Source organism: Anomaloglossus baeobatrachus, chromosome 7 (assembly GCF_048569485.1).
Source record: "Anomaloglossus baeobatrachus isolate aAnoBae1 chromosome 7, aAnoBae1.hap1, whole genome shotgun sequence".
In the NCBI taxonomy this organism is placed as follows: domain Eukaryota; kingdom Metazoa; phylum Chordata; class Amphibia; order Anura; family Aromobatidae; genus Anomaloglossus; species Anomaloglossus baeobatrachus.
The window spans coordinates 22,607,373-22,620,883 of record NC_134359.1 but is presented as its reverse complement, the minus strand read 5'-3'; the positions used below and the strand labels follow the sequence as shown (position 1 = coordinate 22,620,883).

The window sequence follows — 13,511 nt, the reverse complement described above, 5'->3', positions numbered from 1 at the left end:
TGACAAAAGCATCCCAAATGCAAAATGCTCCGCACAGTAGAACTGTGACAGTCTTACTTTCTACTCATTCTGGGCTGAGGAGGCCATTGGGTGTTGCTAGTTACAGCTGAGCTGTCAATCACTTATTAGGACCACCCACTGGACTCCTGAGCTGAGAGAGAGAGAGAGCAGAAATGATTCTTCCCGCATTTTTTTTGTGTCTCATATATCTATGGCCCCTAATGAGGTAACTGAGTTACTATGGTGACCATTCTTATAGTATCAGTATATAGTTGCTGACATCTTCTAAATTTTTTTTTCTAATTTGGTAAACCTTTTTAACATACTAAAACTGGAGAACCCCTTTAAATAGATAAAAAAAATAGTCAGCTATCAAGTCTTTGCACTTTTATCAGGCACCACAACTGAGAAACTACAATTCCCGAAAAGCATTGCTGAGAATCCCAGCAGGAACCGCCCCCACCCCGGCCCATGGCATGACGGGAACTGTAGTTTTTTTTTCCCACTTACTACCGCCTCAAACCCTAACATGTCCCGCCCCTTTCGTGTCGTCATTTCCTGCCGCGGCGCGCGAAGTTTGAATGACGTCATTTGGCCGATGTTTCTGACGCAGTCGCAGCTTGGTGGGAGCTCGTCACTGGAAAGATCAGACAGCGTGAGTGTGACGTCAGCACGAGATGGTGACGGCGGGAATGTGGGGAGGGGACACACGGGGCTGCTCGGTGCTGTCTCCACTGGTGTGAAACGTGTCAGGATTGCAATTCCCAACATCTCCGCTCTGCTGCTGCTGCTGCTGGTGGTGGTAGATGTCCGAGAACTGGAGAGACACCAATTACAAATGACCAGTAAAGATATTGAAAAAGGGGGCCCAGGGACGGGGGCGTGCGGAGTGTGCAGGGACGAGGATGTCCAGGTGGGGGGGCGCAGGGACGAGGATGGTGCCGGGGTGTCTGGAAGGGGGGTGTTGGGGGTTTGTTTGAACTTAGGGAAGGGGGTGTTTGAAGGCGGAGCCAAGTGACCAGGTTGTTTGGAGGAGGGGTGAAGGGACAGGGGAGTCCGGATGGGGGGTGCACAGACTGGGGTGACTGGAGAAAGGGACAGAGGTGACTGGAGATGAGTCGAAGGGAGAGGGGCGCAGGGACGAGGGTGTCGGGAGGAGGGGGGCGCAGGGACGAGGGTGTCGGGAGGAGGGGGCGCAGGGACGAGGGTGTCGGGAGGAGGGGGCGCAGGGACGAGGGTGTCGGGAGGAGAGGGCGCAGGGACGAGGGTGTCGGGAGGAGAGGGCGCAGGGACGAGGGTGTCGGGAGGAGGGGGCGCAGGGACGAGGGTGTCGGGAGGAGGGGGCGCAGGGACGAGGGTGTCGGGAGGAGGGGGCGCAGGGACGAGGGTGTCGGGAGGAGGGGGCGCAGGGACGAGGGTGTCGGGAGGAGAGGGCGCAGGGACGAGGGTGTCGGGAGGAGAGGGCGCAGGGACGAGGGTGTCGGGAGGAGGGGGCGCAGGGACGAGGGTGTCGGGAGGAGGGGGCGCAGGGACTAGGCTGTCGGGAGGAGGGGGCGCAGGGACAGGGTGGAGAAAGAGTGGGCTCACAGTATGTTTTTTTTTTTTAAGAGACGGGGCTGTCGGGACGGGTGTGAGTGGAGAGATGAGGCAAAGGGAAGGGGGTGCAGAGACGGGGTTGTGGGGTGGAGGGGAGCACAAGAACAGGGATAGAGGGAGAGTAGGCTCAGCGTACAGGGGTGTCGGGAGGTGGGATGAAATGAGGAAGGGGGGATGAAGAGAGGAGGGTGTCGGGGGGGGGGGGGGATGATAAAGAGAGGGGGGTGTGATAAAGAGAAGAGGGTGTCGGGGGGGGGGGGGGATGATAAAGAGAAGAGGGTGTCGGGGGGATGATAAAGAGAAGAGGGTGTCGGGGGGATGATAAAGAGAAGAGGGTGTCGGGGGGATGATAAAGAGAAGAGGGTGTCGGGGGAGGGGGGATGATAAAGAGAAGAGGGTGTCGGGGGAGGGGGGATGATAGAGAAGAGGGTGTCGGGGGAGGGGGGATGATAGAGAAGAGGGTGTCGGGGGAGGGGGGATGATAGAGAAGAGGGTGTCGGGGGAGGGGGGATGATAGAGAAGAGGGTGTCGGGGGAGGGGGGATGATAGAGAAGAGGGTGTCGGGGGAGGGGGGATGATAGAGAAGAGGGTGTCGGGGGAGGGGGGATGATAAAGAGAAGAGGGTGTCGGGGGAGGGGGGATGATAAAGAGAGGAGGGTGTCGGGGGAGGGGGGATGATAAAGAGAGGAGGGTGTCGGGGGAGGGGGGATGATAAAGAGAGGAGGGTGTCGGGGGAGGGGGGATGATAAAGAGAGGAGGGTGTCGGGGGAGGGGGGATGATAAAGAGAGGAGGGTGTCGGGGGAGGGGGGATGATAAAGAGAGGAGGGTGTCGGGGGAGGGGGGATGATAAAGAGAGGAGGGTGTCGGGGGAGGGGGGATGATAAAGAGAGGAGGGTGTCGGGGGAGGGGGGATGATAAAGAGAGGAGGGTGTCGGGGGAGGGGGGATGATAAAGAGAGGAGGGTGTCGGGGGAGGGGGGATGATAAAGAGAGGAGGGTGTCGGGGGAGGGGGGATGATAAAGAGAGCAGGGTGTCGGGGGAGGGGGGATGATAAAGAGAGGAGGGTGTCGGGGGAGGGGGGAGGATAAAGAGAGGAGGGTGTCGGGGGAGGGGGGAGGATAAAGAGAGGAGGGTGTCGGGGGAGGGGGGAGGATAAAGAGAGGAGGGTGTCGGGGGAGGGGGGAGGATAAAGAGAGGAGGGTGTCGGGGGAGGGGGGAGGATAAAGAGAGGAGGGTGTCGGGGGAGGGGGGAGGATAAAGAGAGGAGGGTGTCGGGGGAGGGGGGAGGATAAAGAGAGGAGGGTGTCGGGGGAGGGGGGAGGATAAAGAGAGGAGGGTGTCGGGGGAGGGGGGAGGATAAAGAGAGGAGGGTGTCGGGGGAGGGGGGAGGATAAAGAGAGGAGGGTGTCGGGGGAGGGGGGAGGATAAAGAGAGGAGGGTGTCGGGGGAGGGGGGAGGATAAAGAGAGGAGGGTGTCGGGGGAGGGGGGAGGATAAAGAGAGGAGGGTGTCGGGGGAGGGGGGAGGATAAAGAGAGGAGGGTGTCGGGGGAGGGGGGAGGATAAAGAGAGGAGGGTGTCGGGGGAGGGGGGAGGATAAAGAGAGGAGGGTGTCGGGGGAGGATAAAGAGAGGAGGGTGTCGGGGGAGGATAAAGAGAGGAGGGTGTCGGGGGAGGATAAAGAGAGGAGGGTGTCGGGGGAGGATAAAGAGAGGAGGGTGTCGGGGGAGGATAAAGAGAGGAGGGTGTCGGGGGAGGATAAAGAGAGGAGGGTGTCGGGGGAGGATAAAGAGAGGAGGGTGTCGGGGGAGGATAAAGAGAGGAGGGTGTCGGGGGAGGATAAAGAGAGGAGGGTGTCGGGGGAGGATAAAGAGAGGAGGGTGTCGGGGGAGGATAAAGAGAGGAGGGTGTCGGGGGAGGATAAAGAGAGGAGGGTGTCGGGGGAGGATAAAGAGAGGAGGGTGTCGGGGGAGGATAAAGAGAGGAGGGTGTCGGGGGAGGATAAAGAGAGGAGGGTGTCGGGGGAGGATAAAGAGAGGAGGGTGTCGGGGGAGGATAAAGAGAGGAGGGTGTCGGGGGAGGATAAAGAGAGGAGGGTGTCGGGGGAGGATAAAGAGAGGAGGGTGTCGGGGGAGGATAAAGAGAGGAGGGTGTCGGGGGAGGATAAAGAGAGGAGGGTGTCGGGGGAGGATAAAGAGAGGAGGGTGTCGGGGGAGGATAAAGAGAGGAGGGTGTCGGGGGAGGATAAAGAGAGGAGGGTGTCGGGGGAGGATAAAGAGAGGAGGGTGTCGGGGGAGGATAAAGAGAGGAGGGTGTCGGGGGAGGATAAAGAGAGGAGGGTGTCGGGGGAGGATAAAGAGAGGAGGGTGTCGGGGGAGGATAAAGAGAGGAGGGTGTCGGGGGAGGATAAAGAGAGGAGGGTGTCGGGGGAGGATAAAGAGAGGAGGGTGTCGGGGGAGGATAAAGAGAGGAGGGTGTCGGGGGAGGATAAAGAGAGGAGGGTGTCGGGGGAGGATAAAGAGAGGAGGGTGTCGGGGGAGGATAAAGAGAGGAGGGTGTCGGGGGAGGATAAAGAGAGGAGGGTGTCGGGGGAGGATAAAGAGAGGAGGGTGTCGGGGGAGGATAAAGAGAGGAGGGTGTCGGGGGAGGATAAAGAGAGGAGGGTGTCGGGGGAGGATAAAGAGAGGAGGGTGTCGGGGGAGGATAAAGAGAGGAGGGTGTCGGGGGAGGATAAAGAGAGGAGGGTGTCGGGGGAGGATAAAGAGAGGAGGGTGTCGGGGGAGGATAAAGAGAGGAGGGTGTCGGGGGAGGATAAAGAGAGGAGGGTGTCGGGGGAGGATAAAGAGAGGAGGGTGTCGGGGGAGGGGGGAGGATAAAGAGAGGAGGGTGTCGGGGGAGGGGGGAGGATAAAGAGAGGAGGGTGTCGGGGGAGGGGGGAGGATAAAGAGAAGAGGGTGTCGGGGGGGGATGGTAAAGAGAAGAGGGTGTCGGGGGGGGGGGATGATAAAGAGAAGAGGGTGTCGGGGGGGGGGATGATAAAGAGAAGAGGGTGTCGGGGGGGGGGGATGATAAAGAGAAGAGGGTGTCGGGGGGGGGGATGATAAAGAGAAGAGGGTGTCGGGGGGGGGGGATGATAAAGAGAGGAGGGTGTCGGGGGGGGGGGGATGATAAAGAGAGGAGGGTGTCGGGGGGGGGGGATGATAAAGAGAGGAGGGTCTCGGGGGGGGGGGGATGATAAAGAGAGGAGGGTGTCGGGGGGGATGATAAAGAGAGGAGGGTGTCGGGGGGGGGGGGGATGAAGGGACGGGGCTGTCGGGAGGGGGATGGTGAGGGGAGGGATGGAGGTATTGGGATGCAGGACACAGTTACTGTGATTGGGGGGTGACAGTGGTGTTGCGAGAAGGGGGTGCAGGGATGGGCATGTTTATGGAGGGGGGTGAAGTGACAGGGATGGTGGCAACGACTGTAGAATGTCAGGAGAGGGGACGTATGACCAAACATACAGTGTGTGACATTCCAAGACCTCTGCTGGTTGTCAGTGAATGGTAATTTTTGCTTATGACTGGGTTGTTGGCAGGAGGGGTGAAGGGACAGGGGAGTCTGGAAGAGGGGGCACAGGGACGGGGGTGTCGGGAGGCACAGGGGTGAAGAGATCCCCCTGTGTTGGAAGAGTGGGCACAGAGTGGCGGTAACATTTCAAGATCTCTGCTGCTTGTCTGTAATTTGACCTCTGCTTACCTACAGTGAGAAAAAAAATCGAAATAAAATGCCTATTACCGCATCCACTATCCTTTAGGCTCCTTCATTTATCCTCCTGGTTTCTTCTTCTTCCTCACAACACTTGTGTCGGTGCGTAGATGAAAAACTGGTACAGTTGTAAGCAGGAAGATCTTCATCCTCCCAATGTCTCAGGTGTGAGTCACCTCAAAACATAACTGGCATAACTGAACATAGGGTGTCCCAGACATGCAACCCTTGAAAAAGCCGTGAGGCGAAACCCCGTGCTGAGCAGGGACTGATGTTCCGTGCATGCTTAATTATTTTCTTTTCTTTGGGGTTTTATTAAAGTAATATTTTGTGAGTGTAATAAAACCTTTACCCTGGATCAGTGTCGTTGCTCGGGCTGCTCTGGGTTCGGTTATGTGTTGAGGTTACTCACCGGAGACATCAGGCGGATGAAGATCTTACTGCCAAACAATGCCGGAAGCGGTTTATCATCTACAAGGGCATTTAAAAGTTTGGTCCCCCTGGTCAAAATGAATATTGTTGTGAACACATTTCCTTTGTACTTTTAGGCCAAAAAATATATTTTCATCTTTTACATTTGAAAAATTGCAAAATGGAACATTGGTCGATGCAAAAGTTTGGGCACCCTTGGAGATTTGTGTGCTCAGATAACTTTGACCAAGGTTTCAGACCTTAAGTAGCCTGTTAGGCTGATGGCTTGGTCACTATCATGGTTAGGAAAGGCCGGGTGATGCAAATTTCACAGCCTTATAAAAATCCAGCCTCCTCTAACCTTGTGCCAAAAATCAGCAGCCATAGGTTCTTCTAAGCAGCTGCCTAGCACTCTGAAAATTAAAATGCTGGAGGTAAATAACAGCGGCTATTTATAATTTAAATGGTGGAGGCCCACAAAGCAGGAGACGGGTATAAGTAGATAGAAAAGTGTTTTCAAGTTGCCCTTTCCTCAATTTGAAATGTACGGTAATTAAGAAATGGAAGTTACCAGGAACAGTGGAGATCAAAATAAAGTCTGGAAGAAAAAGCAGAATTTCTGTGAGAGCTGCTCTGAGGATTGCTAGAGAGACAAATCAGAGAATCCCTGCCTGACTGCAAAAGACCTTCAGGAGGATTTAGCAGACTCTGGAGTTGTGGTGCATTGTTCTGCTGTTCAGAGACCCCTGCACAAGTATGGCCTTCATGGAAGAGTCATCAGAAGAAAACCTCTCCTGTGTGCTCACTAAAAAAAAATCAGGGTCAGAAGTCTGCAAATGAACATCTAAACAAGCTTGATTTATTTTGGAAACAAGTTCTGTGGACCAATGAGGGTGAAATAGAACTTTATGGCCAGAATGATCAAACATATGGGTGGAGAAAAAAAGGCACAGAATTTCTGGAAAAGATCTTGCCAACCATTAAGTATGGGGGGGGGATCAATCATGCTCTGTGTCTGTGTTGCAGCCAATGGCTTAGGGAACACATCACAGGTAGAGGGAAGAATGGAATCAATGAAATTTCAATAAATTCTTCATGCAAACAGAACACCATCTGTAAAAAAAAGCTGAAGTTGAAAAGGGGAGAAAAGAGGATGCCTTCTACAGATAATGATCCTAAACACACATCAAAATCCACAATAGACGACCTCAAAAGGCGCAATCTGAAGGTTTTGGCCCTTGGTTGCCTGATCTGAGCATCATTGAAACTCTGTGGCTAGAACTCAAAAGAGCCGTGAATGCAAGATGAGCCAGGAATCTCACAGAACTGGAAGACGTCTCCAAAGAAGAGCAGTGCATGCAAGACGAGCCGGGAATCTCACTGAACTGGAAGACATCTCCAAGGAAGAGCAGTGCATGCAAGGTGAGCCAGGAATCTCACAGAACTGGAAGAGATCTCCAAGGAAGAGCAGTGCATGCAAGGTGAGCCAGGAATCTCACAGAACTGGAAGAGATCTCCGAGGAAGAGCAGTGCATGCAATATGAGCCAGGAATCTCACAGAACTGGAAGACATCTCCGAGGAAGAGCAGTGCATGCAAGATGAGCCAGGAATCTCACAGAACTGGAAGACATCTCGAAGGAAGAGAAGGGCATGCAAGACAAGCCGGGAATCTCACAGAACTGGAAAACATCTCCAAGGAAGAGAAGGGCATGCAAGACGAGCCAGGAATCTCACAGAACTGGAAGACATCTCCGAGGAAGAGCAGTGCATGCAAGATGAGCCAGGAATCTCACAGAACTGGAAAACATCTCCAAGGAAGAGCAGTGCATGCAAGACAAGCCGGGAATCTCACAGAACTGGAAAACATCTCCAAGGAAGAGAAGGGCATGCAAGACAAGCCGGGAATCTCACAGAACTGGAAAACATCTCCAAGGAAGAGAAGGGCATGCAAGACGAGCCAGGAATCTCACAGAACTGGAAGACATCTCCGAGGAAGAGCAGTGCATGCAAGATGAGCCAGGAATCTCACAGAACTGGAAAACATCTCCAAGGAAGAGCAGTGCATGCAAGACAAGCCGGGAATCTCACAGAACTGGAAGACCTCTCCAAGGAAGAGCAGTGCATGCAAGACAAGCCAGGAATCTCACAGAACTGGAAGACTTCTCCAAGGAAGAGCAGTGCATGGAAGGTGAGCCAGGAATCTCACAGAACTGGAAGAGATCTCCGAGGAAGAGCAGTGCATGCAATATGAGCCAGGAATCTCACAGAACTGGAAGACATCTCCGAGGAAGAGCAGTGCATGCAAGATGAGCCAGGAATCTCACAGAACTGGAAAACATCTCCAAGGAAGAGCAGTGCATGCAAGACAAGCCAGGAATCTCACAGAACTGGAAGACTTCTCCAAGGAAGAGCAGTGCATGGAAGGTGAGCCAGGAATCTCAGAACTGGAGGACATCTCCAAGGAAGAGCAGTGCATGGAAGGTGAGCCAGGAATCTCAGAACTGGAGGACATCTCCAAGGAAGAGCAGTGCATGCAAGACGAGCCAGGAATCTCACAGAACTGGAAGACGTCTCCAAGGAAGAATGGATGAAAATTTCTGGAGCAAGAATTGAAAGACTCTTGGCTGCTATAAAAAGTGTTTACAAGCTGTAATACTTGCCAAATGGGGCGCTACAAGGTACTAACCATGCAGGGTGCCCAAACTTTTCATCAACCCATTTTTCTATTTTGTTTATTTTAAAATGTAAAAGATTTTTTTTCCCCCAGAATACAAAGGAGATGTCATCTTTAACTTTGCCTGTTTAGAGATCATTTCAACTTGCTTAACTGTTCACAATAACAGTAATTTTGGCCAGGGGTGCCCAAACTTTTAAATGCCGCTGTACATAGACACTGCAGCGTCTTTGTGAAGCGCCTTAATCTTTTAAGACTCGGTGATTATGAGTGTACCCCAACGGGCGGGTGCAAGGCTGGGTTGAAACATCTCTGCAATTTTTGCACTTTTGGATGCAAAGTGAAATGTTTCCACTCACGGACAGGTCACTGACCTTGAAAATAATTAATGAAGAATGGAAACGAAAGGTGATGTATAGGTCACATGAATATTATGGGGGGCTGACACATCAGCAGGTCCTCCTTTATTATCCAGCGCACACAGCATCCCCCTACAGTCCTGGGTTTGGGGGCTTGGTGTTGGGTAGCAGCTTGTGTTGTTACATTGTATCTGGCTGTTATCCATCATCTGATCACCGGTTGGATACGTTACCTTCTCACTTGGCTCATCTTCCCGCTCTCTGACAGCCGTAGGCGGGAGCGCAGCTTTATGTTCAGTAGCAGGTTTCTAGTTTAAATATATTGTCTCCTCCATATGCTGCCGATATTGTCATAATTGTCATTAAAAAATAAAAGTGCAGTAAAAGAGCAGTCTACAGAAATACTGGAAATACAGCTTACATAAATAACTGAGATAAAGGCTAATCACATTACTGATCCTGAGTTACCTCCTGTATTATACTCCAGAGCTGCACTCACTATTCTGCTGCTGCAGTCACTGTGCACATACATTACATTACTGATCCTGTACTGATCCTGAGTTACCTCCTGTATTATATTCCAGAGCTGCACTCACTATCCTGCTGGTGCAGTCACTGTGTACATACATTACATTACTGATCCTGTACTGATCCCGAGTTACCTCCTGTATTATACTCCAGAGCTGCACTCACTATCCTGCTGCTGCAGTCACTGTGCACATACATTACATTACTGATCCTGAGTTACCTCCTGTATTATATTCCAGAGCTGCACTCACTATTCTGCTGGTGCAGTTACTGTGTACATACATTACATTACTTATCCTGTACTGATCCCGAGTTACCTCCTGTATTATACTCCAGAGCTGCACTCACTATTCTGCTGGTGTAGTCACCATTGTGTACATATATTACATTACTTATTCTCTACTGACCCTGAATTACATCCTATATGATACTCCAGAGCTGCATTCACTATTCTGCTGGTGTAGTCACTGTGTACATACATTACATTACTTATTCTCTATTGATTCTGAGTTATATCCAGTGACTTCACCAGCAGAACAGTGATTGCAGCTCTGATGTATAATTCAGGATGTAACTCAGGATCAGTACAGGAACAGTAATGTATGTACACAATGACTGCACCAGCAGAATAGTGAGTGCAGCTCTGGAGTATAACACAGGAGGTAACTCAGGATCAGTAAAGGAACAGTAATGTAATGTATGTACACAGTGACTCCACCAGCAGAATAGTGAGTGCAGCTCTGGAGTATAACACAGGAGGTAACTCAGGATCAGTACAGGAACAGTAATGTAATGTATGTACACAGTGACTCCACCAGCAGAATAGTGAGTGCAGCTCTGGAGTATAATACAGGATCAGTACAGGATCAGTAATGTAATGTATTTACACAGTGACTGCACCAGCAGAATAGTGAGTGCAGCTCTGGAGTATAATGCAGCATGTTTCTCGGTATCTGTATGATGAGCCATTGATATCAGATTAGTCCAGCTCTCAGCGCTGATCCTCATGTCTTCATGCATTCTGTAGTTTCTTTCTATCTCTCTTGCAGACACATTGTAGGCCATGATCCCTGCGGCGGTGGCGCCTGTGTCCGGCTCCCGTATCCTCACCTTTGTGCATTGCTCCGGCACAGCAGAGGTTAATGCAATCACTAAGTTAAATGTCATGTTCTCGTCATCATGTGTCAGTGAGATGTGACGGGAATAGATTCCGGTTCAGCTCCGAGGTTTAATGAAGTATTTTTAGCAGTCATTGCGGGAGGACGGCCCCCGGTATATTCCGTCGGGGGTTATGAGCTATTAAACGCGTCTTTCTACCTATGATAATGAGCAGCGCTTGATTATAATGTGCGTTTTAGAATTCATCTTCCAGTTCCTCCTTGACTTTCGTTTGGGGAGAGAATCGTGAAAAGATGGATTCATCTCTCACAAAACAATCCCTCAAGAGGCCAATTTATTTTCCTCAAGCGGAAATATATTCACTCGTAATGTTGTGAATAGAGAGGTGGCGAGAACGCAGCTATTTCTGAATGGATCAGCTCCGGAGAGGCGATGCCAATGGAAAACTGCTCATGTGGCAGTCGCCCCTCCGGCCACAGCTGTGGGCGCATGGGCAGCTGCGCCCTGTAGGTGCCGTGTGATGTCACAATGGAAGAATGCAGCTCTTGGGGCCTGTTCACAGCACAATTCTGACCTACCAGCTTTCCTCACATCCACGGTTTTTTTTCGTCTCCATCTGGCCCATTCCAATGAACAGGGTGATAGTTGTTTTTTTTTTTTAATTTTATTTATTTTTTAATTTATTTTTTAATATATTTATGTAATATATTTTGCTCTGAAACTTGCGCACAGTGATACCAAATGTTTTTTATTTCTTCAGATTTTAATAAGTTTTTGGGAAAAGGTTTTTTTTTTTTAAATTTTTATATTTATACTTATTTTTACATATTTTAACATTTGTTGTTACACTCCATAGGAGACATGAATGCTCGGAGTGTATATATTGGGAGTGTATTTTTTTTTTTACTGTTCTCCTATGCAGCCCAGGGACTGAATATAAACATGGCAGATAATGGGGTCTTCAGTAGCCCCCTGGCTGCCTTCATCATTCCACCTGTACCCCATTTCCAACCGCTTAGATGCCGTTATCAAAAATGACAATGGCGTCTTAAGGGTTAGATTAAAGGATGCAGTGGCTGGTAGACTCGGGTGCTGGATGTACAGCAGCTTACTTGTTTGTATGGAAATGTGACAGTGCAAAGGGCTCTTTTATTTTCCCAGGTGTATCATGTAATAGGTATGTCCCTGTGGCCTGAAGATTCTTGGGGACCCGGTTCTTGAAAAGTGTTTGCTCCCGTCCCGTATGCAGGTGCCGCGGGTCCGTGGTGGGGCCGGACTTAGTTCACGACTCCGGACCCTATCTAGCACTGTGCTCCGGGAACTGTGGTGGCCGGAGAGACATGTAATCCCCCTGGCCTGCAGATATTGGTGGACAACCTACAACCTGAAGTTTAACCCCTTCACGACCGACCGATTTTTCGCTTTCCGGTTTTTTTTTTCGCCGTTCTTTTTCTGAGAGACGTAACTTTTTTATTTTTCAGTCAATATGGTCATGTGAGGGCTCATTTTTTGCGGAACGAGCTGTACTTTTAAATGAAACCCTCAGTTTTACCATATAGTGTACTGGAAAATGGCAAAAAAATTCCAAATGCAGAAAAATTGCAAAAAAAGTGCAATAGCACTATGGTTTTTGAGATTTTATTCACTGTGTTCACTATATGGTAAAACTGATGTGTGGGTGTGATGCCTCAGGTCAGTGCGAGTTCGTAGACACCAAACATGTATAGGTTTACTTTTATATAAGGGGTTAAAAAAAAATCGGAGGTTTGTCTGAAAAAAGTGGCGCACGTTTTAAGCCATATTCCGTGACCCGTAGCGTTCTCATGTTTTGGGATCTATGGCTCAGTGACTGCTTATTTTTTGCGTCTCGAGCTGACGTTTTTAACGGTACAATTTTTGCGCAGATGCTACGTTTTGATCGCCTCTTATTGCATTTTGCGCAAAAGTTGTGGCGACAAAAAAACATCGTTTTGGTGTTTGGAATTTTTTTGCCGTTACGCCGTATACTGATCAGATTAATTGATTTTATATTTTGATCGGGCGTTTCTGAACGCGGCGATACCAAATGTGTGTATTTTTTATTTTTTTAACCCTTTAATTTTCAATGGGGCGAATGGGGGGTGATTTGAACTTTTTAGGTTTTTTTTTTAATTTTTTTTTTTTTTTTACTTTACTAGTCCCCCTAGGGGGCTATTTCGAACATCATTCCGATCGCTCTGCAGTATCTGCTGATCACAGCTACAAGGCTGTAAACAGCAGATACGCTCTCTTTCTCTTTTGCTGTGCCGCTGGCACAGCGAAAGTGAAAGCAAGTCAGGTGTAGTACAGGAGTCATCACATGACCCTGTGCTACCATGACAACTATCTGGAGTCACGTGATTGCGTCACGTGACTTCCGCTATCGGGCGGTAAGTAAAATTTTACCGCGATCGCACTTATAATGGCGCTATCACATATTGACAGCGCCATATAAGGGGTTAAACGGCACGAGCAGATAACGATTCTGCTCGTGCCTAGCAGGCACACATCTCAGCTGTGAAAATCAGCTGAGATGTGTTCCGATCGCAGCATGATGCTGCCAGCAGACCGCGGGCAGTAAGGTTATGACCGCTAGGACGTAATTTTACTGCCCACGGTCGTTAAGGGGTTAATCCACCCTAGGATTCTGCACCCTGCACTGCGCCGGTCCCGAGGGAGCAATGGAAATATGGCAGTGCAAAGGGCTCTTTTATTTGCCCAGGTTTATCATGTACTGTTGCCACTGGCTCCGTATGTCTCAGATGCTAATGTAGCACCCACGGGGCAAGGGGTTAACTTTACTCGTCGCTAGGCCTGGTGATGTCGGGTCTGGGTATGGCACGAGGTGGCCCTTTTGCCCGGTTTCGTGGCCCCAAGGTGTACAATAAAGAAGGTGGGGGGATGATAATGGTTGAGGTTAATTTTGTGACGCCACCTGCAGTATGCGGCTAGTGAATTAACCGCTGTCGCTGTCCTCCGGGGCGGATGGTCGTAGCAGCTAAGATGTTTCTGCTCCCCACAGGTGTAGCGGGCCCCAGGGAGGATGATGAGTGGAGTAG

General features: G+C 50.3%; 1 protein-coding gene across 1 annotated transcript in view; it reads left to right on the top strand.

Moving 5' to 3' along the window:
* The first annotated feature begins 570 nt into the window (after positions 1-570).
* ZRANB3 (zinc finger RANBP2-type containing 3) overlaps positions 571-13,511 on the top strand; it is a 255,035-nt gene continuing 242,094 nt past the window's right edge. Inside the window, exon 1 of the mRNA XM_075319678.1 lies at positions 571-655. The gene's annotated coding sequence lies outside the window, so the exon portion shown is untranslated. The remainder of the gene's footprint in view (positions 656-13,511) is intronic.